The 26,404-nt window shown below is 36.4% G+C and overlaps 1 protein-coding gene across 3 annotated transcripts in view; it reads right to left on the bottom strand.

The window, feature by feature from the left end:
* Positions 1-26,404, bottom strand: part of LOC112832326 (ubiquitin-conjugating enzyme E2 E2) — a 371,486-nt gene that overhangs the window by 110,844 nt on the left and 234,238 nt on the right. The gene's annotated exons all lie outside the window — the stretch shown is intronic.

Raw genomic sequence — 26,404 nt, 5'->3', positions numbered from 1 at the left:
CTCACCAGATAAATTTGTGGGTCTTCTGAGGTTTAGCCACCTGTTCTTAGGCAACGTTTAAGTACAGATGTATTTGGATAATAAAGGTCATTTGATTCTTTTGTTTCTCATTTATTCATTATAATTAATTCAAAGTCACTGTAACCAGATGCATGAGGTAAAGAAAAGAATTACACACACAGACTTAAGAAAGAAAGAAAATCTTCTCCCAGGCTCTAAAGGGAAAAAAGGAGAACTTGGAAAATTTTCCTAGGAATTCTCACAGAATTATTATTATTATTTTTTAAGATTTTATTTATTTGTTTGAGAGAGAGAGAATGAGAGATAGCACGAGAAGGAAGAGGGTCAGAGGGAGAAGCAGACTCCCTGCTCAGCAGGGCACCCGATGCGGGACTCGATCCCGGGACTCCAGGATCATGACCTGAGCCGAAGGCAGTCGCTTAACCAACTGAGCCACCCAGGCGCCCTTCTCACAGAATTACTGGAAGGTAAGGTTCTTTTCAAACATTTAACACTTTGGAAAATCTGTGTTTCCTTACTACAACTCACTAGACTGGAAAAGGACTATTTTATTTATTTCAAAGATCCAAGAGAGCTTATATAATTATCTAGTTTTTCAGAGGGCTGAAGTCTCACCAATAAGGTATGGATGCCAAATATGGTGTGGATCCCAAAGGCTAGTTGTAGCCTAGCTTTAGTTCCATTGCAGTGAAGAAAATAAAATGTCTTTATTATAACCAAGGGTATATTAATTCATCCATTAAAAGAAAATGCAATGCTAGATCCTGGGGGCATGGTGTTAAGACACAGTTGCTCTCCTTGAGTCTTACCAAATAAGGGGAGAAGACAGACATGGTAAGGAACAATTACAATGGACTATGATAAATGCTGTGTCATAGGAATAAGTACAGAGTGCTTATGGAAGCAGAGAGAAAAGGTTCCTCAACCAGCTTTTGAGAGATGAGATCTGAGAGATTCAAAGAAGTTATCCAAGAATAGGGGAGAGTGGAAGGAAAGGCAGGGAGGGGAAGAGCATAGGCAAAGTGCAGGAGGCAACAGACAAGAGGAGTTTCCTGCAGAAAACTAGGCACTGTATGGTGCTATATGGCAAAGGCTGAGGCAGGAAAGGTAAGCAGGGCCAGATCACGAAAGCACCTTTGATGCAGTGCTACACCGGACTTACCCTGAGGGCAATGGAATCACGAACAGCTTTTAGAAAGAGAAGTGAATATGAACATATTTTCATTTTAGAAAGACCACTCTGACAGCAGTGAGGAAGGGGCTGAGATTGGGGACATAAGACCAGTTAGGAGGCTATACAGTACTCAAGGTAGAAGATGATGGTGGTCAGTGGCCTGGAAAGAAGTCTGAATTCTGGAGCCAAGACACAAAAGGAACATGCTGAATTTGAAGGGCCTATAGGACGTCCAGGTGCCGATGCCCAGCCAAGTACGAAATTTAGTAGGTGAAAGAGCTGTTGCAGATTAGATTTGTGAGAAAACAGTACGCAGTGCGTCTTCAGAGCCCCAGGAGTACATCAGGTTACGAGAAAACCAGCAGTGAAAACAGGGAGACATTAGGAGGATGTTCTTATGAGAAACACTCACAGACATTTAAAAGTATGGCCTAAGATGAGGAACCAAATGAGGAAAGAAGTCAGGAGAGCATGGTATTACAGAGCCTGAGAGAGGAAAGCACTTGAAGGGGAAAAAAAGAAGTCAACAGTGTAACATACTGCAGAATGACAGAGAAAATAACATTGAGAATGGTCCATCAGTTTCAGTGAAAACTGATGTTTGTGACTTTGAGAAGAGCAGTTTAAGTGAAATGTCTGGCATTGTGGGTTGTGGATTATGGAAGGAATGCACAATAAAAGAGATTAAAAGAGAGACAATGTATTTCTCTTTCCGGAAGTCTGGATGGGAAGGGGCAGAAAGGAATGTGGCTTGAAGAGGAGGCAAGAGGGGATGGAATACAAAGTACGCAGGCAAGAGTGAGGATGAAATCACAGACAGAAGCATCGAAACTTCTGTTGTGACAGGAAGGCAGTAGGAGAGAAGGAAGGGTGATGGAAGGACTGAGGTTTAGCACAATGTTAGCATCACGTGTGTGGAAACAGCACAGTTTGAGCCGAGACTGCCACCGTGGTTGTGTGACCATCGGTAAATCTGACCATGTACAAATCGAAACTTTTCTGGTCCTCAGTTTACTCTTACAAAGATGAGGATGGTAGGTTAGATACCCTCTCAAGTGCCCTTCAGTAATAAAGTTCATAACTACAATTAGATCATAATCTCATGAGGCATTTTTTTTTTTTGTGATAGAAGACTATAAAAAATGTGCTAAAATGTACAGAAATGGACTTACTTCTGTCTGATATCCACACAGTCGAAAGAGCACTTTGAACCAGACTTACATTGTAAAGTAAAAACCAGAATCACTGTGTGGCTCAGAAATGTAACATAAATATTCAGTCTGGCCTAGTCTGCCCAACCACAAAAACTGAAGACAGGTTGGTGTTTCTTTTGACTCCTGGAGATAATCAGGGAAGACCATGTTAAATTGATTCTGAATAACAGAAAGCTACTGAAACATTCAGAAAAACTATAAAGTCATTTCTATAAAAGTATTTGACTGAAATCAAGTAAGATCTTATCTCCATTATAAGTTTTTAAAATTTCCTTCTTTTACCGTTTTCATTTAAATGCAACAAAAGTTTATTTCTTGCTCAAACCATTTTCAGTGTATGCTGACAGAGTAGGTTAAAGGCACTCTGTTCGTACTAATTTAGAGACCCCATCTCTTTCCATTTAAATCAGAAGTTCTTAATCTCTTTTTGTTCCATGACTCATTTGGCAGTTGGGTGAAGCATATGGACCTCTTCTCAGAATAATGTTTTTAAATGTAGTATATAAAATGCATAGTATTGGGGTGCCTGGGTGGCTCAGTCAGTTAAGCGTCTGCCTTAGGATCATGACCCAGGGTCCTGGGATTGAGTCCTGCATTGGGCTCCCTGCCCAGTGGGAAGTCCATTTCTCCTTCTGCCTCTCTCCCCAGCTGTGCTCTCCCTCTCTCAAATAAATAAATAAAATCTTTAAATAAAATAAAATAAAATGCATAGTATTACAAAAGAAATATACTGAAATATGGTTGTCAAAGTATTTAAAAATTTGGTGCTACAGATGACAAAATTTAATCTAAACTAGTGAATCCAATAATTATTGTAATCTTGAAGCAGTGAGGCATAGATATTATTTTGAGATATCTGAAATAAAAATAATATGATTTCCAGTGGTGTCAAGAAATACTGTGCAAGACCCTTTGCACCCAGCAGGCAAATTAGTGAAGAGAATGTGGATGGTGCCTGGAAGTACTTTGTATTTCCCCCACCCCACCTCAGGGGCCAGAACTGAGTCACATGGACTACCACCTAGTGCCAGGAAACAGCACTTCACCAGCTCTTACTCTGAAATCTCTCCAATTGTTTCATTTTGTTTTTTGGGGGGTGCGGGGAGGGCTTTTGTCTGAAACACCTTCTCTAGTAGATTCTTCAGCAAGAGCTCATGAGAACAACACTTCAATTCTTGGAATATTCATAACTATTTATCTGTGGCAGTTATACTTGAAGGTAAGTTTGGCTGGAGAGAAAATCAGTTGTTCATGTTTTCCATCCTTGAGTTTCTTAAATATGGTACTTCATGAATTTTTCCCCAATCCATTGATTTTTCAATCTTTTCAAATTCTGATTTATGTTTTCTTTCTTATGCTATAGCATTAAACATTTTTTTCACTTTAAAATAATAGTTCATAGTTTCCATCTACTTTGTAGACTTTTGGGGGCATGTTTTCATTGTTGGGACATTATTTTTTTCCTTAAAAATCTTTGCTTAATTTTATTTTGCCTTTTTAAAAAAACAATGAAATAAGTTTTCCTGTACTTTGAAAATAATAGCCTAGGGGGGCGCCTGGGTGGCTCAGTTGGTTAAGCGACTGCCTTCGGCTCAGGTCATGATCCTGGAGTCCCGGGATCGAGTCCCACATCGGACTCCCTGCTCAGCAGGGAGTCTGCTTCTCCCTCTAACCCTCTTCCCTCTCATGCTCTCTATCTCTCATTCTCTCTCTCTCAAATAAATAAATGAAATCTTAAAAAAAAAAAAAAAGAAAAGAATAGCCTAGGATAGTTTTTCCAACTTCATGATTCTAGAATTCTCTCTCTTCTTGTTTTCAAAAAGTCATTTTTTAAAAATGGCCTTCCACTTTGTGGGACTGCCTATGTTGTCAGCATCTGCTTTATTTATTTATCTGGGTTTTTTTAAAGATTGTATTTATTTATTTGAGAGAGAGAGAAAAAAAAAGTGAGCACAAGCAGGGGGAGCTGCAGAGGGAGAGGGAGAAGCAGGCTCCCCACTGAGCAGGGAGCCCCATAAGGGCTCCATCCCAGGACCCTGGGATCATGACCTGAGCCCAAGGCAGATGCTTAACTTTAAGACTGAGCCACCCAGGCGCCCCTATTTATCTGTTTACCTATTTACTCATTTACTGCTCTTTGTCATTTATACTAACCTTCTTACAAAAAGAAAGCATTTTCTATTGTTTATCATTTTTAAGAGCTTTATATATATATATATATTATTGGAGTATAGTTGACACACAATATTACATTAGTTTCAGGTGTACAACACAGTGATTTCATAACTCTATACATTATGCTATGCTCACAAGTGTAGCTACCATCTGTCACCATACAACACTATTGCAATACCATTGACTATGTTCTCTGTGCTGTACCTTCATCCCCATGACTTATTCAGTCCATAACTGGAAGCCTGTACCTCCTCTAATTCTCCTTCATCTACTTTGCCCACTCCCCTACCCCACTCCCCTCTGGCAACCACCAATTTGTTCTCTGTATTTATGGGTCTATTTCTGTTTGTTTGTTTGTTTTGTTTGTTGGATTCTACATATAAGGGAAGTCATACGGTATTTGTTTTTCTCTGACTTATTTCACTTAGCATAATAATCTCCAATATATACATAATCTCTATTATATATATAGAATGGAATATTACATGAATCTACTTTTATATATATCCATATACATATCTCACATCTTTTTTATTCATTCACCAACCAATAGACACGTGGGTTGCTTCCATATTTTGGCTTTTGTAAATAATGCTACAATAAACACAGAGGTGCATGTATCTTATCAAATTAGTGTTTTCATTTTCTTTGGTAAAACACCCAGTAGTAGAATTACTGGATTACATGGTATTTCTATTTTAAATGTTCGAGGAACCTCCATACTGCTTTCCACAGTGGCTACACCAACTTACATTCTCATCACCAGTGCACAAGGACTACCTTTTCTCTACATCCTTGCCAACACTGATTATTTCTTTTCTTTTTTGATACTAGCTGTTCTGACAGGTGTTAAGGTGATATTTTATTGTGTCGTTGTGCCATCACCTGCTTTTTATCTGAACTTTTTTTCTTTCTCCTCCTCTACTGTCCCATCCTGCTCAATTTGGATTCTACTTCAAGCAGCTTTTCTCCATAAGAAGGTTTGTTTTGGAAGGGAGCTTTGGGTGCTTGCTTCAACAGTATATAAGAACCAGAAAGACCCAGCACCATCAAAATGAATTGCTTCTTGGTCCCCTTGTATTCACCTATGAATCAGATCCTGCAAAAACATCCATCTAATCTCAGCATCTACTCTGATTGGCTTAATGTGCTTGCCAGTGAGTAGCTGCTGACAATTTGAGGGATTTCCTGTTCTCAGGGCTTTCAACTGCCCTGTGTCTTTTCCTCTGCTTCCTCCCACACAGTTACTGGGCCCATCTGAATCTTGTAGTTGTTGGTAACTGGTCCTTACCTGCTAGTATTTGGGGGCTGGAGGGGGTACCTGGTTTTGATGTAGCTGCTAGACATAGGTTTTGATTCTGATATCCTAGTTGCTCTACCTGTTTTTATGAAGAAATTAAAAAACAATGCCACTGCTGCCTATCTTTCAGGAATCTTCCTGAAGTTTGTGTTTTTTAATTTAAAATAATTATTGTTCAAAGTCTACTGCAGAATAATATGAATTGGGGCTATCAGTCATTCTAACAAAAAGTTAGTAAAACATCAGTCATTTTCAAACTGTAGTTTTGGAATTGTGGGAGATTTATGTATATGTGTATGCATGCCCGTATGTGTACATGCACTTCTGCTTTCCTTTCTTCACCCCATTTTGAACAAAGGGGATCTACTATAGATATTGAACCTCCATGAAATATTCTGTTTGAAGAACCGATTACATGGTTAAAACTGTCTGAACACCACTGTTCAGGAGTCATCTTTCAAAATCAGCATTTAAAACCTAAGTAAAGTGAACTGATATTCATAAAACAGATTTAGTATTCAGAGAAATAATTTGAGCCAAGAATTATGAGAATTCAAGCAAAAAAAAAAGTATCTTTTAATAATCCCTCATGTCTTTTCAAAGGCTTGAGGAAAAAGTATGTATTTATTATATTTCTTTATATTTCTGTTAACAGTTTCAACTGTGGTATCAAATACAATTCTTAAGTTGTCCAACTATTTACTTAGAATATGAAAATTTAAGTTACATATGCTTAATCACAAAAATGATCAACCAAATTCAATTTTTCCACTTTGTCCTATTTAAAATTTCAATTTCCCTTAGAGGTGTTATGAATGAAATGCTTAAAAGAACAACTTTAGAAAAAATAAAAACAGAACCCTAAATGTAAGTGTTTGCGGAGGAAAACATGATTCCTTGAAGGCCAATCATGCTGGTATACACTACAGTATACTACATACCCATGAAATTGGACCTCATGGATTTACTGTCAGCCCCTGGATCCAAGAGATCAAGATCCATAACCTTCTGATAAGCAAAGAAATTTTCATTTCCCTAGGTGGTGAGATCGTCAGGAAGCAGGAGGGTAGTGCCATCTTGGAAAGAATGGGGCACAGCAGCAGTAACTTTTTCAGAGATCTCTAAGGCCCAGTTTTAAGATTTATTGGTAGATTCTAATGCATTACTTGAGATCTCCACATTTGATCTCCGGTAAATAGGACCTTCCCAGGAAACCTCTTATTACTGTCATGCTTTTAAAGTTTCCAACCTGCCTGACAGATACCAGCTTCTTTTACCAGAAGATTCAGATTAGTACTACTTGGGCCTTGTAACATGTGCCTACATGGTTGCATACCAGATAAACAAGGCATTGTAAATCCTTACTCAGAATCTTGCCAGACTGAAACAATATTCAAGGATTGTGTATATAGAAAATTAGTGAAGATGAGGGAAAAGAAAACTGTGATTTTGTGTTTATTTTAGAAATCAAAGGCCTTCAAGTAAAACATACACATACACACACACACACACACAAATTGGCAAGAGATCACATTTTTCTCTGCAATAGGCAGAATCCTTCACTGAAAAATAGAGTCAATCAATGATACATTCCCTTGGAACTTGTTTAATCATGTATTATATTAAGGAGAAGTCAAACTTGACATATATATTATAAAATATAGCTTTTCTTCTGCCAGTGAATTACCTGTCAACTTGACAGGTTCAACTCTGCTTTACGTTATTACTGAGGTACTTGATCATCCTAAGATTGCAATATACAAAAGTTCTTACTGGGCAGAATGGAATGTCAAAACCCATGGAGAAGATGCCACAGATGTCCACTGATGTGACTATAAAGGTAAAGCCATAATGTGAATAAGAAAATATATTTTATGAGTGCCTTATGTAATTTAGATATATCCATTTTTTGCTGCAATTGTTTCTTTTAGGTTAAGTTATCCTCATCATCCCCTGATGCTTAAAAGTAACAATATCCATCCATTACCCATCATCTTCTCCCTCTCCCTGCAGGTAAATGATGCAGAATGTCAAAACTCAGAGATTTTGGTGCTCCTCTAACTCAAGTCCCTCATTTTACAATTAAGTCAATGTAGATCCACTGACGTTTATTTAAAAATAAACACAACAGGGGCGCTTGTGTGGTTCAGTCTGTTAAGTGTCCAACTCTTGACTACGGCTCAGGTTGTGAGATCAAGCCCCACATCCTGCTCCGCACTCAGCGGGCGTCTGCTTCTCTCCCTCTCCCTCTGCCCCTCCCTGTTCTCGTGCTCACTCTCTCTCTCAAATGAATAGATAAATCAAAAAAAAAAAAACACAAAATTATGTGCCCACAGGCATCATATACCAGGCATCAACACACATGTATTCCAATTTAATCCTAATAGCTTTGGAAACAGATGTGTGACTTGATCAAGAACACAAACAATTAGTTCCAGAGCCAAGATTAACCTTCAGAGTCCAAGTCTATTTTAATTTTTCATTTGTTGTTTGGTTTGGTTCCCAACTCTCTCTAGCCCTCTAATTTTACACCTAATGTTAAGTGACTTATCCAAGGTCATGAACTAGAGTAATAAAATTTGAATCCAGGTCTCCTGACATAAGAGATTTAGTGTATTTCCTCTTCTCTTCTCCACTGCATTTCCATTATGCAGTGCTAGGTATCTCCCCCTAAGGGGAGATTTTAACTTTAGATTTTGACTACTTCCTAGTGACTGCAATGAGTAAAGTACAATGGTAAATGCTGAATGTATCATAACCATCCCTAAACTATCAGAATGTGTCACGCTCTTATTTTTACTTTATGACCACCACTTTTCCCTTTTCTCCATGGATCTGCTTCAGTGTCTTTTTGGTTTTGGCATTAAGCCAAACCACTGTGTGTAATATGTGAAAAATATAGATAGGATAGTCTTCTTTGTCCATAAATACTTATTTTGTAGAAATTAAAATCTGAATAGAGGAAGTAGAGGAAAAAACAACTGCTAATTTGTGTGTTATCAACTGGAAGTCCAGATAAAAAAGTAGTAAAGAATGAAGTAAGAGGGGCAAATGACATGCAGGGCTGACAAGAAGGACTGGCCTTGAGGGAAGGCAGAAGGCATGGCTTGAAAATAGTAGGTGAGCAGCAAAATCCAGAATGGTCTATGTGGAGTAAGAGTAAGTGGGCTCTGTAAGAGAAGTTCAAGGAAAGACGGCTGCCCAGTATAGTGAGGCTTTGAATATCAGGCTTACCTGATCATGATTTATGGAGTCACTGTTGATTGCTGAAAATAAAACTAATAGTTACCATCTATTTACTCTGTCCCTATGCTGCACTAAACCCTTTTAGTATTTCACATTAATCTTGATTGTAACTCCATAAAGTAAAGATTATTAGGTTCATTTTCAGTTGGTATAACTGAGGCTTGGTCAGGCAATTTGCTTAAAAGTCACTGGAAAAGTAAGTATAGGATCAGTATTCTAAACCATGTCATTTGGATTGCAAAACCCACACTATTTTCTGACAGTTGTTTCTCCATTAAAACCAACAAATAAAACAAAAAACTTTCCCAAAGCACAAATCTTAGGTCTTCAACTTAAACCATATTCAAGTATAACCACAAAGGGAAAAACATACTTAAAAGATAAAAAGCCAAGAAAAGAAAAACTCTATGCCTGAGGTTTCTCATGCAGTCAAATGCAAAATATATAAACACATGCAATAAAGTATATTTTATGACAACAGTGACTCTGAAATCTCAATGGAGCACACATTTCATATTTAATAGAGCCATTACATATTCCTTTTAGCCAACTTCACTTAATTGAGTATCTTATTTTTTAAGGGAAAAACTGCTTTGAAATTTTATCTCAGACCTTTCCATAGTTAGATCTCACTTAAATTACCAAGAAAAATAATTGCTGTTTTGCATTCATTTTGCAAACACATACTAAACTCTATGGAGTTTCTCCTACTGTGAAGGAAGAAGCAAACAAAAAATATACTGTTATAAGGGAAGTAAAGAAACAAGTCTCAGAAATTAACCATTATTTTGCAACAGGACAAAATATTCTGTAAAGAATTTACTATAATACAAAAAATAACCAATCCAAAGTTATCATTACAGACTGTCACATAGGCAAGGATCATAAAGACTTTGTTATACAGGATAGTATGCTGTAGAAAACTAGCTGTGAGCTAATTGTGCATATAAGGGGCCAAAGTTTTCCATATATCATTTATATGTGTATCTATCTACTTAGGTACTAACTGTAGTATCCTTCATTTAATATTTTCTTTAAATTAAAAAAATTTTTAAAGAAGCAAAATGCCTATTTAAGCCCTTTTAAAAAATAAAATACCTAGTTTAGTCTTGATTAAAAAACCATGAAATCATAGTTCTGATTACTAGCTATAATATTTTTCCCAATATAAACTAAAATTAATATAGGTAATTACACATCTTAAAATCTTTATTCTGTACTCCCTGTAATCATTCTGCACACTTCATGTATAAAGCATCATACTTTGGAAGCCACCTTAACTGGAACTCTCCTAAGGTGGGGGGGAGGGGCAGTTAAAAAGTATTCTACTATTACTGTACAAACTGTTACAGGAATTTGTCCAACTCTAAAGAATGTGTGTCTATACTCATAAATGCACACTATGCTCTGAGACTAGAAACTCAGTCAAAATAGAAATTTTGTAAAAAGTGAGGTGTATTACATAAATCTCAGTTACAGTTAAACATGCATTTTTCCTTTGATAGCTACTGTTCAAGAGGGCATTTGTAGGCATTCAATTGAAATGGCTTATAATTCTATAAATATGTCACAATACTTGTCATTAGTTAAGGAAAAATGCCAGTTGTGCTAGAGCTGGGAGGCTGAAGGATAAGTGGGGTTTGGAGATGCGAAGTACAGAGTTCTACAGACCTGGCCTGGGGAACAGCAAAAGTGAAGATTCCTTCTGCCCACATTTCTGTTCTGGCTAAAGGATTTCCAATTCAGCCACTGCATAACCACATCAGTGGTCTCTGAGAAGCCAGAGGATCGTCCACTTCATCTTAAAGTCAGGTAATGAATTTGTCAGATACCCTGAGTTATTAGCAAGAGCTAATGGGACCTTTAGTGGGGAAAAGTTATGATAAACTATTCTAAAACTATTTTGTGATAATGGTCTTTTAGAAATTTATGACTTTGGGGGTCTCTAATATGATGAACTATACTATACCTAGTGTGATTCAAACTGCTTATTGCAGGGGCAGGTAGAGCTGCCTGGATTCTGGATTCACACAGATCTATGTTCTATCTTAGCTGTCACTCATTAGCTCTGTGACCTTGGAAATTCTTTAAGCAATTTTGTTTCAGTTCCTTCAATGGTGATAACATTACCTACATTATAGGATTACTGTGAGGATTAAATGATATGACATGTAGAAATAATAGTTCAAGAGTAAAAATAGTATGTAGAATAATAGTAAGAAGTCAATTAATATTGCTATCGGTTATGTAAAGCAGCTTCCCCTTTAATGAATAAAAATGGAAGTGAAAATTTAAGTATCCATGAAAGCTCAGGTTACAACACAATTGCTTTTTGGAGGATGTTAAGCAAATTATTTTCTAAGATACAGATGTGCAGCCATAGTCTTAGAGTCCATATTGCTAATTGCATTATTTGTATTTAAGATTTCACATACATTTGAAAAACACTTGGTAATTAATGAAGCATTTTCTCACATATTGTCATTTGATTCCTACCACAAAGCCTAGGAAGTAAGCAGCACAAGTATAATTCACATTTTGTAGATGAGGAAACTGAAGTTCAGAACAGCTATTTAATTTCCAGTTACAGTAACTGGAGAAGTACTTTCTTAGTACATCACCTCTGCCTCTCATAACTTTTCCTTGTTTCATAGTTTAGGATAAAAAATTGGGTATTACATAATTAAATTCTGATTTAAGTTTACTGTTTATTTGCTTTGCTTTGGATTTAAGTAGAACTGACAAAGTATTTTTCAGCACAATAAAATTTCACATGTTTCCTTATTAGGGTTCTAGAAAAGTATCCTATGTTTGAGAGGCCCTAAAAATAAATGTAAAAATTTATGTAAATAGTTGATGTTCCTGGCTTTTATTTTGCCTCCTTGGAAAAAAGTAGTAAGTACATTTAAATAATGAATTAAACACCAGTCTATCATAAATGATACAAAATACTTTGATAATACCATTGACTTTGCAGGTCAGGTTCTGGTTTATCCTTCAAAAAACAACTTCATTACTAGATGACTCTTCACTTTGCAGTTACCAGGCAAAGCTCCTCTGCCATAGTTGTTGACTTTTTATTAAATGTAAGCCAGGGCTTGATGGCCATTAGAGGTATGAAACAGCCACAACAGTGATATGCAAACACGCTATTTTAAAATCAAGTCCAATGTCACAGTTCATATATTTTGTACATTCTAATTTATCAAGAACATTATGATCTTTAAAATATTAATATTGGCTTAATGAAAATGGCTAGCACAAAGTCCTCTATTTCTTTTGAGTTAAAAGCAGAGAACCATTCTATAATACAATAAATGACAATCACTAAACATGAAGGAGTTTGGAACTATACTGGAATAAACTTAAAATGGGTTTAATCTGAAGCAAAATGATGTAGTCAAAGACTACTACATTATGCTAGACAGTAGTAAAGACAAATAATAAGCAGTTTATTTATGTACTATTTTTAAAAGTCAGCAAAACATTTTATTTTACATTTTTAAGATTTTTATTCATTTATTTAAGAGAGAGAGAGTGGGAGGGGTGGAGGGAAAGGGACAAGCAGACTCCCCACTGAGCATGGAGCCTGATTTGGGGCTCAATTCCAGGACCCCAAGATCATGACCTGAGCTGAAGTCAGATGCTTAACTGACTGGGGCACCCAGGCGCCTCTGCCACCCCAAGCAAAAAATTGTAAAGAAACAATGTAGAGGAGAGAGAGTAACTCATCAGGTCCAGAAGCCACTCTGAGGCCCTCTCTGCAGACATCTGGCATCTAGGAACTCAGGAGGTCAGCCATCTCCAGTCACTGGCAAGAGAGTCCCATGGCCTACTGTTCCATAACCATCAGGTTATGACTACTCTCAGTTACTAGAAACATATGGTAAAAACTGAATCTTGGAACTCTTGTGGTTTACAATAAGGCAATATCCTCTCTGATGTGAGAAGTAAAATAGATTTGGGTCTCCAGGTGACAGGCTTAGATTCTCCTTCCTAATCCCAAGTTTCCTACAATTCTGCCAATTAATACCATTTAAATAGAAAACACTGCTAGGGTGGGGCCAAGAGTCATACCTGCCTAGTATGATTTGGGTTAGTTGACTATCATCTTTTCTCTCTTTGTACCCTTAAAAGGGTGTAGAGTGCAGGAATTATGGGAAACAGACTGAGAATTAATTTCGAGCAAGAAGCATTTATAAGAAAAGGCAGGTCTTTCAGTATTGTTATATCAGGAAATGCAACATTTACTGACCCCCATTTATTGAGTATATTAGGTCTCCCCTGTATATAGCTTTAACCATCTAACATGCAGTAAGAATTAATTTATTAGAGTATCACTACTGCTAACACTTCTGTAGTGTCTACTAGATGCTAGGCACTGTTTTATGTACTTTACATCCCGACTGGGGCAGATGACCATTGCACACCATCCCAGCTCTACAGACAAGGAGACTGTGGCACCGAGAGGTTAAGTCCCTTCTTCAAGCTCACACCGGCCAAGTGGTTCCAGAGTCCCTTCTTCAAGCTCACACCGGCCAAGTGGTTCCAGAGTCCCTTCTTCAAGCTCACACCGGCCAAGTGGTTCCAGAGTCCCTTCTTTAAGCTCACACCGGCCAAGTGGTTCCAGAGTCCCTGATCATAAGTTACTCTATTGCTATAAAAGAACTCTTCTATCAGCTACAGAGATGATCAAGAGTATAAGAGATAATGAGGCATGCAAAAGATGAGGTGGGAGAGAATCAGAATCGATTTCTTGGTCTAGAATTGGCCTAGTCCTTTCCTTAACCTAAACTGCTGAGGTATCACTTAACACTTGCCTTGTCCCTAATCCTACTCGCCTCCTCCTGCCTGCCTACACTGGTGTGTGCCTAGGAAACAGGAGCAGGGGAAAACCACGAAAGTTCTCTGAGCGGGGGTGGAAAAACTCAAGGACTCAGGGCTGGTCACGTACAGCAAATAAAATTTGTGAGAAGCTGTAGTCTTTCATCACACATTATCCTATACCTGCATAGACAAAGACTATCAGTGGAGGATAGTCATTTGTCTTTTAAAATAAAATAAAGAATCTCTGGAATTTGTTAACCACCTAATGAGAATTAGCATTTTAATATCGTGTCCTGCTTAAGACCGGCAGCTTGAAAGCTTGAAAGTACTATTTCATGTCTAAAACGGTAACATGTTCTTGGGGCGCCTGGGTGGCTCAGTCATTAAGCATCTGCCTTCGGCTCAGGTCATGGTCCCAGGGTCCTGGGATTGAGCCCTGCATCGGGCTCCCTGCTCGGTGGGAAGCCTGCTTCTCCCTCTCCCACTCCTCCCTGCTTGTGTTCCCTTTCTCGCTGTGTCTCTATCAAATAAATAAAATCTTAAAAAAAAATAAAATGAGGGCGCCTGGGTGGCTCAGTTGGTTAAGCGACTGCCTTCGGCTCAGGTCATGATCCTGGAGTCCCGGGATCGAGTCCCACGTCGGGCTCCCTGCTCAGCAGGGAGTCTGCTTCTCCCTCTGACCCTCTTCCCTCTCGTGCTCTCTATCTCTCATTCTCTCTCTCAAATAAATAAATAAAATCTTTAAAAAAAAATAAAATGAAATGGTAACATGTTCTTGATGCTAGTTACACATTCGTAACAGGCATATATTCACACAATTTTTAGCAATGTTAAGAATAGGCAGCATATAGAGAAAGTGTTAGACAATGAAGACCTCAAGTTAAAATTAATACAATACAGTGACAGCATCAGGGAGACATTTTTGAATTATGCTGTGTAACAATATAATATTTCATACTGAATGATGCTAATCTTGTATTATTAAAAATGAAAAACATGTTACAATGTATTCCAAATAAATCCCTTAGTGGGATATTTATGACAAATCACTTCAGTTCACTCCCAAGTTTACAACAGAGCCAGAACTGGATGGAATTACAGTTTGTTATAGTTTCAGAAAACCCTACACAGTAGATGAAAATCACATTTAATATAAATGTCACATCATATAGTCATATTACTTTTGAAGTAACCGTTTTATTGGAGTAGTGTGAGTTTTCATAATATGCAATGTAATCAAGACACTTCAAGTAGAAATACGTTAACTTCATATTTAAAAGGTAACAAATGTACAATAGCATAATCACGGGAAGTAGACAGTATTCTAATACCAGAAATATCTGTCTTGGAGATTTGATAATCACACACACACACACATGCTTTTGTGGATTATATCAACTAAAATAAATAATAAATACAAGTTGTGACATTTTATTTACACTAAGAATCCTTTAAAAAGGAAATCATACTAATGGTAACTAGAGGATCATTCAGAGTACTATGACGTATGAAGAAATGACTATTTGACTATTATGAATTTATAATTTCCTGCTATCAATGTATAAAAATTCTTATTTTCCAAATATCTTTGAATCAAGAATCAAGAACAGGATTCCTCTATCATACTGCAGCACAGCTTTAAGACCTGATATTCATTTATTGGTCAGTTTCAATTTAATAAACTAAAGACAACAATACTTGAATCAAAGCTACTTAGCAAACTTAAGCGAACTGTGGCAAAATGGAGCACAGATCCCACATAGTATTACTAACACCTGCTTTTGGGCTGCTTTCCAGGTACTATCACTAGCAACCCGTGGGTTTGAGGTTACAGTAGTGGTGCTGGACTTACATGGGGTCATCTCAACTGTTTGTCCAGCCCTTCTGAATACGGCACACATTTTCAGAAAGTGACCTGGGCCAACTATATGGCTGATAGCTTTGAGATTGTCTCTACTTAGACCAATAGAGGCAGCATATTGCTGTAGAAATAGATGAAATGTAGTGCCTGTACAATGGTTCTCCCATTTTACCAACCACTGCTGTGAGAACCACAGTTCCGTTACCTATAAATATGGAAATAACAAAACAGATTTTAATAGTTTTCTGTGAAAATTAAGAGTAGTCTGTGAATTACAAAGTAGTTTAAGAAGTTCCAGTACCGGGTCACCTCACTGGCTCAGTCAGTAGAGCATGTAAATCCTGATCTCAGGGTTGTGAGTTCAAGCACCACATTCGGTGTAGAGATGACTTAAAAAAACAAAATAAAGAATTTCCAGTACTTAAAACAGTAGGCTATGTTCATATAGACATAGATACATGGCCAAAAGATGAATGAAATGTAACGATTCCTTGAAATCAATATAGTCATTTAGTAATAAGTACTTAATTTTGTTCATGCTTTTGCTTCTCCTCGGATGCCCCTGACCACTTTCAATTCCTCCTGCCTTGACATTTCCAAATCTTTACTATCATTTAAGACCAAGCTCAAAAACTGCCTCTTCTAAGAGCATTCTCATGACAATCCAAATGGAAATAATCTCTTCCTTCTGTAATTACCAAACCAGTTTAGCTGGTCTTCATCCATAAATACCTTATAGGTATTTATGTACCTATTTTATCTCCTGTGATTATATATCAATATACGGTTTCTACTATAAATCACTGATCCTAATAATAGCAGTAATAACAACAGTAACAAGCAGCAGCAGTAGCATTCCCTGTGGCTCTGCCACTCCCAGCTAGAGGGTTTATTATGCACCAGTACTCATAGATTCTTTGAGAGCCTTCAATATAACCTATGTGGCAGGCACCATTATCGCCTTATATAGAGATGAGAAAACAGAAAACAGGGGTGGTAGAGCCAGGATTTGAGCCTGAGTGCTTAGCTAAACCACCTCTGCAGTAGGTATTCTGTATGGTAGGCCAAAAAGGCATGATTTCCACAAGGTCAGTGAGGTAGTTAAATTAGCAAAGACTTGAACCCAGGTCTTTGGAATTCAATTCTAGTGTTTTATCTTGTATCTCTGGCTTTCACACTAACTCCAACTGTGTGCCTACAGACTTTTGGGAGGCAGTTCAATGACTCAAAGTGCCAACCAGTCGCATGTAGTCCAAATCATAAAAATAACCCCTGAGGTAAGGGCCATCCGCTGAGTTGCTGCTGCCTAGCAGTCTCATGTACTGAGACAGCTAGCTCCGTCACCGAACTTCCTTGCCAGGGAGTCTTCATCTGGAAAACAGTGATAGGTACTTGACCACTACCTAAACTCTCAGGATTTGAAATTAAGGGGGGAAAAACCCTTTTAGTTATTCAGAATAAAACTGTCCAGCACAAAGCAAATTTTGTTTTCTTTTCCTTTTCAATGTTTAAAACTAACACAAATATTTGACTTCATATAGAAAGTATACTGAGAAAGGGGACTTCATTCTGGTCTGTGGTTTTTACAGATCATAAAAGTTTTAAAGGAACACGGAATTAAAATAGGCAAAACAGCTCTCTCTTAACAACAGTTGGTGGAACTTCTCCAGAAACTTCCCTCACAACTTAAAAACGCTCAAGGCCTGAATAATTTGCTCACAATGATGAGTCTGTGTGGCAGACTTCAGAGCAATTTAAAGGTTACTGCAGAGGTCCTGGGGGGTGTTTATATAGCTTCCCTACTATAAAACAACATTTGCTTACTTTTTCTCCTCATATCTTGGTTAGTTTAAATGCTGTTTCATAATGTGTTTGCATTTATAAAAATTTTATGGTTCTCACTTATCTTCTCATGATTAGAAGCTGGAGAACAACTAAAAGTTACCAATTAAGCAGCCTTTAATGATTACTGAACTAATTTCTGGTGTACTTCAACTATGTGTATCAGTTACAAGTTTTGCTCTTTGTATTTCTCATCTCTCTTAGCCAAATTTGCCTTGTCAACCAGCAGAATGCTTATGAATTACAAAAAAATTCATTTTGTTCTACTAGCTACAAAATAACTGAATGAAAAAGAAATTTCAAGAACAATACTCTCAGGAGCCAAGGATGGCCCTTCTGAAATTTCTCATCGGTAGATTTGCATATTTAAAAAACAAAAAAAGCATTTGTCAGGCCTTTGAAATTGTAACAGAAGTCAATAATTTGTGAGCACAAAAGATCTGTGTTTAGTTTATTTATTATTATTTGCAGGTGGTGGTAAACAGTTTTATTGATGGGGAGGGAGTTAGGGGAGGCAAACGCTAGAGAGGGTCCAGGACTCAGCTGGCCTGCATGGTCAAGGGGGAGGCCCCAAGGGGATCTGTGTTTAGTTTAAATGTATGTGGCCCCATAATTAAGGCAGAAAACTGAATCCGAAGAGAGATCTAGTTCAAACTAATATTTGCAAAAACTGAGATGGAATCTTAATTATCAAATCAGAATGAACATAAAATATAGGCAATTAATAATTCTCTTACTTCTTGATTTACTGATATTTACTTGTTTGGGAGACACGAAGTGCACTTCCTATTGGCAGTTAAGTTAGCTATGGACAGATTAGGTAGTCAACTTGCTTAATTATGGCTCTGTTAATAGTTCTGCTCCATCTACTTTGTATGCTGTGAAGCCTCTGTAAACTTAACTTTCAGGTCTTCTCCCAGAAAGAGGAGAGAGCAAAACCTGCATTAAGCTGTTCTAGGCAGGCATAGGCTTTAGTATGGCAGAAAGATAGGACAATCCTAGTGAGTTCTTTAGAATCAAGTCTCCCCACTTGGCCTCAGTGATGAGAATCTCTGACACACCCATAAAGGAGTAGAGCACACTGCAAAATGTTAAGTCAAGAAGACAAAAAACATTTCTAACATTTTCTATGCAATGTTCAGAATCTGAGTTCAGCTGCACTGCAGCTAAATTAGTAAGTACATTGTACAGCAACTTAAAAGGAGACAGTATTTTATTTTAGTGTTTCCATTTGTATGCAGTTTTAAAAGCCTGGCATCTTATGACATACACATAGTTCAAATACAGCTTTACAAGAGTTTTTATTCTAGGTGTATCTGCACAGCATCATTTCACATCCACTCGTCACCTGTACATAGAAAGAGAGCTGTTAGATTATCCTATTTTTAGGCTATGCTTTCTGGTTTGTGAGCTGACAGTCTTTGTCCTGTAAGTGAAGCACTGTGAATGCTCATTCCCATTACATCTTCTTGCTAATTCCCTCTAGCCCACAACTCTGTTGTTTTAGGCTTTCTGACAGTTTATTGGATAATTTCTGTCTTTAAGTTATTTATGAGACTAAAGAAGACACAAGGTAGAACATGAGACTTAAATCAGATTTCAGAGAGCAGATGGAAAGCACTCAGACCTGAGATTCCTATAAAGGTCCAACCCAGCTCTCAGCTTTTAAAACAGGGACTCCCTTCATATGGGCAGCACCACTTAAAATAAGCCATTCTTTTTCAAAGTTTTTTATTCTCCTAAAATAATAAGCTCTGTCTAATAGAGATTCTGCTATAAATTAGTAACTAATAAACAGAAGGTATGAGAGAAGGAAATTACTACATTAAGGGCTATAAAAATTTTAAAAATCAGTTACAAAGTATTAAAAGCAAAGAAGAGCTAATGACTATCTAAAAAATTCATTTCTTATAAAAAATCCAAAGAGAACTAAATTGAGAAAAGTAAAACATGTCTCTCTTATTCTTCAAGTTCTAGTGGCTTATGATTCTAACAGGAACCTGAACTTAGCATTATTAATTTTACACAATTTGCAAATATCTCAGAATTTCTGTCTACCCACTATGAAACTAAAGAGTATAGAAAACTACTTTCAGGTTATTATATAGCAGACACTGTAGCTGTTTATCGTCTTTAAAAAGTAACCAGCAACTCTGTAATAAGCTAAGGGGTTCCTCCCTATTCAAGGTATTAACATCTTAACACTCAGGAGATACTTCTGGTGCCAGTGTGCAAATATATCCTGAAAAGAAAGCTGTAACATTTTGCCCTAGAAGAGAGTTCTGTTGGTTGCAGAGGATTAGGAAAATCTATAATGAAAAATTTATTGTTTGCTTTACAATGTACTTTTTAAATATGTAATATCTTGATTTATACTTTATTAGGATCTTCAGTGACTCCCTTTCTAAACTCAGAAAAGCACAGATTTTTAAAATCCCCAAACTATATAGTTCTGTGTGTACCTCAGTTCTAGTCTTCTAAAATTTGTACCATTTTTACATGAGGAGTGAATATATATCAAGAGAAAGTGTGCCAAAACTTTAGTCTTGGTTTTTCTTTTGTTAATACTTTGGATATTTGTTCTGTTTAACCCTTTAAACCATATTCATACCAACCCTCTTTTTAAAAACAGGTTAACAATATAAATATAGAGCATGTTCTCTTTTTGCTCACCATGGAAAGCAGAAACAAATTGAGAGCTTGAGAACATACTATTTCCGACAGAAATGGATGAATTATAGTCTGTGCTCATCTTAACAAAAAATTCATTATTTTTAATAACATGTTGAAAATACCACAACCAGGTTGATTTAACTGACACATTTAAAATGTACATGGTAAAGCAGGATACTCTACTAAAGGTAGCACTTACAGTTACAGAAAGGCAGATTTAAACTTAAGTCTTCTGTATACTCCATTTGCTTTCCCAATGTGAAATGTTCCAAAATTATTTTACCTATCATTTATTGTTATAGTAGTTATTTTTCTAAATATGCTACTTTAAAAAATGGGACATATGGTTTAAGCAGTACAAGTGCACTTACAGGAAAAACAGGATGGAACACCAGAAAGTTGGCTTGCTCCGGGAAATCCAAGACATACAGTTGTTACTTGAGTAAAGGGGTATATACTATGTGCTGTAGAGAACAGAACCCATTGTCATGAAAAGAACTTGTCCATCTTAAGGCTATCTCTGTTGGATCCCAGGCATTTTGGAATACATTCTGGTCCTCTAAAAGTTTTTTCCCTCCTATTGCTCTCACCAGATCTCTAGCCATATACTGCCCTTTAAAAAATGACAGCAATGATGTCATCTTTCCCATCGGAGAGAAAAACCTCAGTTCTCTTTTGCCTAACACAGAATTACAATAGTAGCAATTCAATCACCTTATGTAACATGAATTGCCTGGCCTAATAAAGACTATAACTAGATCAAGTTAGGGTGTCATTCTAAACCAATAATCTAAACCTAAATTTTAATTGGTCAATGTGTACTAAAATTTAAAATTCCCTTGTTTTGTAAACATGACCTCTGCTCTGAAATTTCTACAGTTTCACAAAAATCTTCATAGTGATTTAAAAATATACATTCTTAGCAAGAATCCAAACCATTTGCAAGAGTCAACAGAGGATTGCCAATTGGTTCACAAGTACATATACTAACAGAAAAAGAATGATTCTCTAAGAATTACACCTGTTTATGCTTCAAATTTCTTTAAAGCATTTCAATTATGTCTCTTGTTGACAAGTAAATACATGACCTTAAATACATGCAGCAGGTAGATATATCATGTTGTTGATTGTGTTAATCCATCAATGGGTATATAATATTAAAAAATGAGTAGACAAACCACTATATTCCATTTGTAACAATTTTTGAACTATACAACAAACTCTATCTTTATTCTTCCCTGCTTTTAGCCAAACTCCACAAAAACACCTCAAAGAAATGTTGAAAATTCACCATAAACCTTTCCTAAATTTCAATTTTAACAATCATTTATCCATAATTTAACATCCAGGAAGAACATTAATAGGCATATGGCAAAATAAAACACTGTAATAATTTTTAATTCTCATTAAAACTTTGCCTTTATGACATAACCAACCACAACCATTTCCCCTATCTTTTATGCATTGCTTCTTTTTTTCATTCTTTGTCACCATCTTAACAAAATAGGAATACTTTTTTTTTTAAAACCCCACTAACATAGATGCTTCTTGTCAAGAGAATATGAACATATTCCTCACTTACCAAAATAATTAACCACTGCATGAAATAAAGTCTGAATCACTGTAACAGAATCAAACATACTTGCATATTTTTCAAGTTGTAAAAGTAGTTTATCACCAGGGTATTACTTTATTTTATATTTCTTATAGTGGAAAGTTTTATTGCTACACTGATAGCAGAAAGACTAAATCTTCCATGGCATAATCAAGATTCCTTAAAAGGTAACATAGTGTAGTGGTTAAAAGCATTGACTTGCTGGGTTCAAATCCTGGTTCTGCCACTGACCAGCTAAGTAACCCTGGCTGAATAGTTCTTAATTCCATGCCTCAGCTTTCTCATCTGTAAAATTATAATAGTATCTTTAAGGGATATTTTGAAGATGACATATAGTGATATTTATGTAAATACTTCCCATTACTGATCTGATAATTCTTATTTTGTATGCATATACAGCTAAATTAATGAATATAAATGGATACTATGACTAAATTTGAAGGAAACAATTTTTAAAAATAAAACTTCAAAAAATTTTAGAATCATTTTAGATTTACAGAAAAACTGCAAAGACAGTACAGAGAGTTCCCATATACCACCCCCCAACAATTTCCCTTATTAACATCTCATGATATAAGCAATTGCTAATGACAGCCCAATAGTGGAAGGACATCTACTCTCAGTAGTAAAACTACACATATAGTTAATTAGTAATGTCAATAACCTACCTACCAGAACCAAACTTTAAAACTTGTAAGTACTACATTATAATGAGTAAGTGCTAAATTTAATGTTTTGGTAATAACTCTGTAAGCACTATACTAATGTAAGATATTTTATAGTCTCATTAAAAAGGAATAAAATGGAAAAGTTATTTTAATGTGTATAATTACTTCTACATATATAGCGAAGTTGCAAATTAAAACATGTAAAGAAGAAAATAAAACTGGAATATTTAAACTGATATTACTTTGTAATTTTAAGATTGAATAAATTTTCTTAATATCAAAGTAATTAAAGCTACTGAAGGGCAATATGGGTGAATACATTTTGAGGTGAGAATTTTTAATCAAAGTATTTTCTTACTATTAGAGAATCATATTTACAATAATCAATATAACACAAGGAAAAATTTTTTAGGTTATTAAAGAAATAGAGGTAAAGAGGTACATCTGTAGAAATGTTCAAAGAGGTTACACATCTGAGGCACACAGCATTAAGTGTAGGCATTCACTGCCCACTTTAGCAGCCACTAGTCATATGTGGAGATTTAAATTCAATTAAAATTAAATTAAAAATTAAATTCTTCGGTTGCACTACTTTTCAAGTACTCAGTACCAACACGTGGTTAGTGGTTACTGTACTGGTAAGTGTATATAAAACATTTCCACCACTGCAAAAAGTTCTGTTGAACAGGACTGCTTGCTCTATACAAGGAACAAACTGTTTGCACACCTGAGTCCTAACCAATAGCCTTAATCTCTTATCCAAACAAGTTCTTCTTATTAAACTTGCAAAAATGAAGTGAAAAAGTAAAAGGAGGCTTATATCCCCTTTTCTGAATGTTTAAGAGAAACAGGAAGAGGTTCTGGCCAATTCCCACAGATGAATGGCCACCAAGAAATGGAAAAATTGCTGAGGTCCTCAAAGCCATTGCTGTACTCACGTGGCAGGGTAGCAGTGGGCCCAGTGGCCAGGAGGACTCCTCTTCAGGGGTACATTTCCTCACTAGGGGAGGGGTCCCCATGTGGGGCCTTCGCACTGGTGGGACCTTCCCCATTATGGGGCTGGGGTTCCTGCCAGTGAAAAATGGGAAATTTCATTGTTAGCCAACTTTGAATCTTTCCCTTTTTGAGATATTAAAAACACTGCTTACTGGATTATTTAGTTAATTCAAAACAGGGTTATATGAGATAAACTCTTAGAACTGATTAACCACGATGAGTGACTGATTCTACCTGCCCCTCAGTCTCCCAGGAAACACGACCTGCAGCATTATTGGAACTACTAGAATCTTACCTACATCTAGTCACATACTGAGAAGATTAGATTGAACCAGGTAATGGTTTTCCCAATCAAGGTTAAAAAATTGTCTTTTAATTATCAGTAATGGGCAGTGGTGAAAAGAGCAAATATAATCAGATGTAACATAAACCTTACAAAGTTCTACAGCTCCTCATTTTCACCTCATCCAAACTTTTAAAATTAAGAGTTGAAAACAGGAAGCAAATGTTTGAATTGCATCCACTTACTTCTCCTGACCATTCTGTGATTTGGTATTATTTAATGGTGATAAATAGTCAACGGTGATTAATGGTCTTTGAAATGGTCAAAAGAAACAGGTATCTGTTTTGTTTTGTTTTTTTTTTTCAAACAAATTTTAAGAAATCCATGTAAGCAGTTTGTGGATATCTAAAAATGTGGCTAACAATAAAAATCCCCCATGAACCCTTTCATTCACAAATGTTTTCTACTTGTTCAAGATGAGCACTTTCATCGTTTTAGTGACAACATACACAATTGTAACAGAATATTTTTGCTGACATTTTGAACTCTGTAATCACTACCCTAAATTCCTCCAGTTTAAAGTCTTTTTGCCAGTGTATTCTATAATGGCATACCTTTGGGCAGGAAGGTAATGGGCCCAATTCAATACAACACTATGGATTCTCCTGGAAGATGGGTAACATCACACTTCTAAAAAGCACTGAAAAGACTGGAAAATGCAAGTTTGTGGTGAACTCTTGAGAAGATGCAGGAGGAAGTAAACCCAAGGGGTTGTGCACTGAAAGACACTATTTTCCCACCAGATACCACAGATCCTGGTTCTGCTGGACTTACTTTCCTAATCTCTTGAGTTGCAACTTTCACTTCTAATCCCTTATAATTGCCTGTGCTCCCAGACAATAATTTAGAGGTCAGGTTATTACAAATCACACTTCTCTGTTTATAGTATACTGAGGATGGGGGATGGAGAAAGGAAGCAGCAGCAGGAAAAGATATTTTGTACAAAATTAGATGATACATTTGAATATAAATTATAAACCCTGAAATTCATAACAGAAATGCATTTCAGTTAGGAGATATCCTGAATCTAACTACTTACGTCACCTGTAAGTCTGAATATTTCCCACAAGAAAACTAATATTGTTCTTGATTAGTTTTCCATCAGAATCTGTATGGGAGGCCATGCATAAAAAATATTAAATTTAGTAAACTATTCCTAATTGCATTCAAAATCTTAATTATAGTGGGTAAATTAGGTTTAGCTGTTGTGGGACAAAGTAAGATTGTAAAAATTAAAATTTTGACACAATCAGTGTGAAAAGCAGTTCCAGACTATATGGTCAAACAGAAACATTGCCAAAGATACAAATATGAAGATCTACATTAAATATCAAAGGTAGGCATGCTTTTCAGGAGCTGACCAAAGTTTCTAGGAAGGGAACTGCAGTGCTTCATGACTAAAGCTTCATTCTGAAAAGATTATGAGGTCACTGAACCGGACGGACTCAATCAAATTAAATTCGACTGGACTTCCTGTCTCTCCAGAAACACCCTAATATTCATAGATAAAAACTACTTTATAATGGCTTATCCATTAAAAAAAGACTGCCTTAAAGAGAATGATTTTTAAAAAGAGAAACTTATTCTTCTGAATATTGATTTAATATTCACTTTACTATATAATCAAAGTTTTTCTATAACCTCTTTAGAGTCATAAGATTCAAGAACAGGACAGCAATGTCTAAAACTATATATATAATGCTCTGTTCCAAAATCTAAGATAAAATTATAAAACATGTTACCACAAGGATAGCTGAATCTATCACATGTGGTCGTGGTGGTGGTTTCCCCCACCCCAAAGGCATATGGCAGAGAGGGGCTCTCCTCACCACACCTCATATCCAGTGCAAGGCTGTTTTGGAAAGCCTCTTTCTAATTCACACAAAATGCCATGTATGTTAATGGAGGCCATGCATATTATACTGTATAATACCCTATTTCATTCACTGTAAAATGATGATGCACTACTATTTTATGGACCATTAAGAAAAAAATTGCCAAATTAAACTATAAGTGATTTCTTAAAACATAAAAATTATCTTATACTTATTGAATGGACTCTCATGATAAGTACAATGGTGATATATGATAATATCACTGGAACACAAAAAGACTATGTGAGCAAAAAAATTATTACTAAAGCTTCTTCACATTCAGATTTCAAGTATTCTGCATCACTTTTCAGCTCAGAGATGGCTTTTTTCCCACAAAACACAGTCTTGTGTGTCATCAAGAGAATTGTTAAAAAAAAAAAAAAAGAGCATTGTTGATGCAGCGTATCTCGAAATGTTGCTCCACTTCTGCCTCTGGAATTTTCCTCCAAGCTGCTGACTCTTTTTACAAGTGTTTTTGTGCACAAGCAATAACAGCTAACTCACAACAGCTAGATGGCCAAAAGAAACATACGAGAAATGTTAAACTATGCGGCGGGGGGGGGGGGGGGGGGTTT

This window comes from Callorhinus ursinus, unplaced genomic scaffold (assembly GCF_003265705.2).
Source record: "Callorhinus ursinus isolate GAN/ISIS: 27379988/994484 unplaced genomic scaffold, GSC_fseal_2.0 scaffold1, whole genome shotgun sequence".
In the NCBI taxonomy this organism is placed as follows: Eukaryota; Metazoa; Chordata; class Mammalia; order Carnivora; family Otariidae; genus Callorhinus; species Callorhinus ursinus.
Note: the sequence above shows the minus strand (reverse complement) of the source record. Positions and strands in the feature narration are given on the sequence as shown.